Below are 6,368 nucleotides of genomic sequence, written 5' to 3'. Positions count from 1 at the left end.
GATAGAGAGAGAGAGAGGTGGAGAGGGAGAGAGAGGTGGAGATAGAGAGATGGAGATAGAGATGGAGATAGAGAGAGATGGAGATAGAGAGAGAGATGGAGATGGAGAGAGAGATGGTGATAGAGAGATAGAGATAGAGAGAGAGATGGTGATAGAGAGAGAGATGGTGATAGAGAGATGGAGATAGAGAGAGAGATGGTGATAGAGAGAGAGTCGTCACACTCTGGAACAAACTCCCCAGAAGCTGAAAGTTGGGGAACATTATGATGATCTTTATTTCTTGGCAGATAATAAATGATGATCTTACAGAGGGCGACTTACAACACCAGTGCAAACATACAGCGAAGGACAAGGCATCAATCGCGACAGAATCCCTTGAGTTAAAGCAGCAGATTCAGAATAACACACGTCAAAACAGACTGGAGACTAAAACGAGCACGAAAGGTGTCGAATATGTGGCCTCCTCTCGCTTGTAAACTCTCTCGTGTTCCTGTCGATGGGGTCGGCGGCTCGGGGCAGCGGCCTAGCAGCAGCAGGCAGGCCACCCGGCTGCCTGGGGCTGACCTCCGGGGCAGGCAGGCAGGCTGACCTCCAGGGCAGGCAGGCAGGCAGGCAGGCAGACCTCCAGGGCTAACAGGCTGACCTCCAGGGCTGGCAGGCTGACCTCCAGGGCTGGAAGGCAGGATGGCAGACCTCCAGGGCAGGCAGGCAGGCAGGCAGGCAGGCAGGCAGACCTCCAGGGCTGGCAGGGAGACCTCCAGGGCTGGCAGGCAGGCAGGCAGGGCTGTGTGGCTGGGGAGGGCAGGCTGGCAGGCAGGTAGGCCGTGCTGCTGCCAGGGCTGGAAGGCTGACCTCCAGGGCAGGCAGGCAGGCAGACCTCCAGGGCAGGCAGGCAGGTAGGCCGTGCTGCTGCCAGGGCTGGCAGGCTGACCTCCAGGGCAGGCAGGCAGGCAGGCAGACCTCCAGGGCTGGCAGGCTGACCTCCAGGGCAGGCAGGCAGGCAGGCAGGCAGACCTCCAGGGCTAACAGGCTGACCTCCAGGGCTGGCAGGCTGACCTCCAGGGCTGGAAGGCAGGATGGCAGACCTCCAGGGCAGGCAGGCAGGCAGGCAGGCAGGCAGGCAGACCTCCAGGGCTGGCAGGGAGACCTCCAGGGCTGGCAGGCAGGCAGGCAGGGCTGTGTGGCTGGGGAGGGCAGGCTGGCAGGCAGGTAGGCCGTGCTGCTGCCAGGGCTGGAAGGCTGACCTCCAGGGCAGGCAGGCAGGCAGACCTCGAGGGCAGGCAGGCAGGTAGGCCGTGCTGCTACCAGGGCAGGCAGGCAGACCTCCAGGGCTAACAGGCTGACCTCCAGGGCAGGCAGTGCTGCTACCAGGGCTGGATAGCAGACCTCCAGGGCTGGATAGCAGACCTCCAGGGCTAACAGGCAGACCTCCAGGGCTGGCAGGCAGGCAGGCAGACCTCCAGGGCAGGCAGTGCTGCTACCAGGGCTGGATAGCAGACCTCCAGGGCAGGCAGTGCTGCTACCAGGGCAGGCAGTGCTGCTGCCAGGGCTGGATGGCAGGCAGGCAGACCTCCAGGGCTAACAGGCTGACCTCCAGGGCAGGCAGGCAGACCTCCAGGGCTAACAGGCTGACCTCCAGGGCAGGCAGTGCTGCTACCAGGGCAGGCAGGCTGTCCTCCAGGGCTGGATAGCAGACCTCCAGGGCAGGCAGTGCTGCCACCAGGGCAGGCAGGCTGTCCTCCAGGGCTGGATAGCAGACCTCCAGGGCAGGCAGTGCTGCTACCAGGGCAGGCAGGCTGTCCTCCAGGGCTGGATAGCAGACCTCCAGGGCAGGCAGTGCTGCTACCAGGGCAGGCAGTGCTGCTGCCAGGGCTGGATGGCAGGCAGGCAGACCTCCAGGGCTGGATAGCAGACCTCCAGGGCTAACAGGCTGACCTCCAGGGCTGGCAGGCTGACCTCCAGGGCTGGAAGGCAGGATGGCAGACCTCCAGGGCAGGCAGGCAGGCAGGCAGGCAGGCAGGCAGACCTCCAGGGCTGGCAGGGAGACCTCCAGGGCTGGCAGGCAGGCAGGCAGGGCTGTGTGGCTGGGGAGGGCAGGCTGGCAGGCAGGTAGGCCGTGCTGCTGCCAGGGCTGGAAGGCTGACCTCCAGGGCAGGCAGGCAGGCAGACCTCGAGGGCAGGCAGGCAGGTAGGCCGTGCTGCTACCAGGGCAGGCAGGCAGACCTCCAGGGCTAACAGGCTGACCTCCAGGGCAGGCAGTGCTGCTACCAGGGCTGGATAGCAGACCTCCAGGGCTGGATAGCAGACCTCCAGGGCTAACAGGCAGACCTCCAGGGCTGGCAGGCAGGCAGGCAGACCTCCAGGGCAGGCAGTGCTGCTACCAGGGCTGGATAGCAGACCTCCAGGGCAGGCAGTGCTGCTACCAGGGCAGGCAGTGCTGCTGCCAGGGCTGGATGGCAGGCAGGCAGACCTCCAGGGCTAACAGGCTGACCTCCAGGGCAGGCAGGCAGACCTCCAGGGCTAACAGGCTGACCTCCAGGGCAGGCAGTGCTGCTACCAGGGCAGGCAGGCTGTCCTCCAGGGCTGGATAGCAGACCTCCAGGGCAGGCAGTGCTGCCACCAGGGCAGGCAGGCTGTCCTCCAGGGCTGGATAGCAGACCTCCAGGGCAGGCAGTGCTGCTACCAGGGCAGGCAGGCTGTCCTCCAGGGCTGGATAGCAGACCTCCAGGGCAGGCAGTGCTGCTACCAGGGCAGGCAGTGCTGCTGCCAGGGCTGGATGGCAGGCAGGCAGACCTCCAGGGCTGGATAGCAGACCTCCAGGGCTAACAGGCAGACCTCCAGGGCTGGCAGGCAGGCAGGCAGACCTCCAGGGCAGGCAGTGCTGCTACCAGGGCTGGATAGCAGACCTCCAGGGCAGGCAGTGCTGCTACCAGGGCAGGCAGTGCTGCTGCCAGGGCTGGATGGCAGGCAGGCAGACCTCCAGGGCTAACAGGCTGACCTCCAGGGCAGGCAGGCAGACCTCCAGGGCTGGAAGGCAGGCAGTGCTGCTACCAGGGCAGGCAGGCTGTCCTCCAGGGCTGGATAGCAGACCTCCAGGGCAGGCAGTGCTGCTACCAGGGCTGGATAGCAGACCTCCAGGGCAGGCAGTGCTGCTACCAGGGCAGGCAGTGCTGCTGCCAGGGCTGGATGGCAGGCAGGCAGACCTCCAGGGCTAACAGGCTGACCTCCAGGGCAGGCAGGCAGACCTCCAGGGCAGGCAGGCAGGCAGGCAGACCTCCAGGGCTGGATAGCTGACCTCCAGGGCTGGATAGCAGACCTCCAGGGCTAACAGGCTGACCTCCAGGGCTAACAGGCAGACCTCCAGGGCAGGCAGGCAGACCTCCAGGGCAGGCAGTGCTGCTACCAGGGCTGGATAGCAGACCTCCAGGGCTAACAGGCAGACCTCCAGGGCTGGCAGTGCTGCTACCAGGGCTGGATAGCAGACCTCCAGGGCTGGATAGCAGACCTCCAGGGCTAACAGGCAGACCTCCAGGGCAGGCAGGCAGACCTCCAGGGCTGGATAGCTGACCTCCAGGGCTGGATAGCAGACCTCCAGGGCTAACAGGCTGACCTCCAGGGCTAACAGGCAGACCTCCAGGGCAGGCAGGCAGACCTCCAGGGCAGGCAGTGCTGCTACCAGGGCTGGATAGCAGACCTCCAGGGCTAACAGGCAGACCTCCAGGGCTGGCAGTGCTGCTACCAGGGCTGGATAGCAGACCTCCAGGGCTGGATAGCAGACCTCCAGGGCTAACAGGCAGACCTCCAGGGCAGGCAGGCAGACCTCCAGGGCTGGATAGCTGACCTCCAGGGCTGGATAGCAGACCTCCAGGGCTAACAGGCTGACCTCCAGGGCTAACAGGCAGACCTCCAGGGCAGGCAGGCAGACCTCCAGGGCAGGCAGTGCTGCTACCAGGGCTGGATAGCAGACCTCCAGGGCTAACAGGCAGACCTCCAGGGCTGGAAGGCAGGCAGTGCTGCTACCAGGGCAGGCAGGCTGTCCTCCAGGGCTGGAAGGCAGACCTCCAGGGCAGGCAGGCAGACCTCCAGGGCAGGCAGTGCTGCTACCAGGGCTGGATAGCAGACCTCCAGGGCTGGATAGCAGACCTCCAGGGCTAACAGGCAGACCTCCAGGGCTGGCAGGCTGACCTCCAGGGCAGGCAGGCAGGCAGGCAGACCTCCAGGGCTGGATAGCTGACCTCCAGGGCTGGATAGCAGACCTCCAGGGCTAACAGGCTGACCTCCAGGGCTAACAGGCAGACCTCCAGGGCAGGCAGGCAGACCTCCAGGGCAGGCAGTGCTGCTACCAGGGCTGGATAGCAGACCTCCAGGGCTAACAGGCAGACCTCCAGGGCTGGAAGGCAGGCAGTGCTGCTACCAGGGCAGGCAGGCTGTCCTCCAGGGCTGGAAGGCAGACCTCCAGGGCAGGCAGGCAGACCTCCAGGGCAGGCAGTGCTGCTACCAGGGCTGGATAGCAGACCTCCAGGGCTGGAAGGCAGGCAGGCAGACCTCCAGGGCAGGCAGTGCTGCTACCAGGGCTGGATAGCAGACCTCCAGGGCTGGAAGGCAGACCTCCAGGGCAGGCAGGCAGACCTCCAGGGCAGGCAGTGCTGCTACCAGGGCTGGATAGCAGACCTCCAGGGCTGGAAGGCAGGCAGGCAGACCTCCAGGGCAGGCAGTGCTGCTACCAGGGCTGGATAGCAGACCTCCAGGGCTAACAGGCAGACCTCCAGGGCAGGCAGTGCTGCTACCAGGGCTGGATAGCAGACCTCCAGGGCTAACAGGCAGACCTCCAGGGCTGGAAGGCAGGCAGTGCTGCTACCAGGGCAGGCAGGCTGTCCTCCAGGGCTGGAAGGCAGACCTCCAGGGCAGGCAGGCAGACCTCCAGGGCAGGCAGTGCTGCTACCAGGGCTGGATAGCAGACCTCCAGGGCTGGAAGGCAGGCAGGCAGACCTCCAGGGCAGGCAGTGCTGCTACCAGGGCTGGATAGCAGACCTCCAGGGCTAACAGGCAGACCTCCAGGGCTGGCAGTGCTGCTACCAGGGCTGGATAGCAGACCTCCAGGGCTGGATAGCAGACCTCCAGGGCTAACAGGCAGACCTCCAGGGCTGGCAGGCTGACCTCCAGGGCAGGCAGGCAGGCAGGCAGACCTCCAGGGCTGGATAGCTGACCTCCAGGGCTGGAAGGCAGACCTCCAGGGCTGGCAGGCTGACCTCCAGGGCAGGCAGGCCGGGCCCCCGGTGCTGCATCTCGGCCGCTGCCTGGGGCGGACCGGCCCGGGTGCCCTTGCGCTTTTTCGACACCAGGGGGCAGTTGGGTGCCATTCCGTCCCTCGTGTGGCGAAATGGCGGTACTGCACCTCCGCCTTTTTGCTGGAGAAAGTCCGCAGTCGGGACAATGCGCCACACGGTCCGTCGGCAGGAGGCCCGGGCCCGGGCACAACTCCCCGGTGGGGACGGACGCCGGGCTGGAGCTTCCCTTCAGCACACACACTCACTCACTCACTCTCTGACCGACCGACCGACCGACGGCTCCCAGCGCTCAGCCTGCAGGGCTACACACCCCGGTGGGTGCGGGCTCCGGGCTGGAGCTCTCCTTCAGCACACACACTCACTCTCTGACCGACCGAACGACCGACGGCTCCCAGCGCTCAGTCAGCAGGCCTACTCCTCCCCGGTGGGGACGGACGCCGGGCTGGAGCTTTCCTTCAGCACACACACTCACTGACTGACCGACCGACGGCTCCCAGCGCTCAGCCTGCAGGGCTACACACCCCGGTGGGTGCGGGCTCCGGGCTGGAGCTCTCCTTCAGCACACACACTCACTGACTGACCGACCGAACGACCGACGGCTCCCAGCGCTCAGCCTGCAGGGCTACACCTCCCCGGTGGGTGCGGGCTCCGGGCTGGAGCTTCCCTTCAGCACACACACTCACTCTCTGACCGACCGACCGACCGACGGCTCCCAGCGCTCAGCCTGCAGGGCTACACCTCCCCGGTGGGTGCGGGCTCCGGGCTGGAGCACACACACTCACTGACTGACCGACCGAACGACCGACGGCTCCCAGCGCTCAGCCTGCAGGGCTACACCTCCCCGGTGGGTGCGGGCTCCGGGCTGGAGCTTTCCTTCAGCACACACACTCACTGACTGACCGACCGAACGACCGACGGCTCCCAGCGCTCAGCCTGCAGGGCTACACCTCCCCGGTGGGTGCGGGCTCCGGGCTGGAGCTCTCCTTCAGCACACACACTCACTCTCTGACCGACCGAACGACCGACGGCTCCCAGCGCTCAGCCTGCAGGGCTACACCTCCCCGGTGGGTGCGGGCTCCG

This window comes from Amia ocellicauda, unplaced genomic scaffold (genome assembly GCF_036373705.1).
Source record: "Amia ocellicauda isolate fAmiCal2 unplaced genomic scaffold, fAmiCal2.hap1 HAP1_SCAFFOLD_85, whole genome shotgun sequence".
Lineage (NCBI taxonomy): Eukaryota > Metazoa > Chordata > Actinopteri > Amiiformes > Amiidae > Amia > Amia ocellicauda.
The sequence above is the reverse complement of the archived record's forward strand: the minus strand, read 5'-3'. Positions refer to the sequence as shown.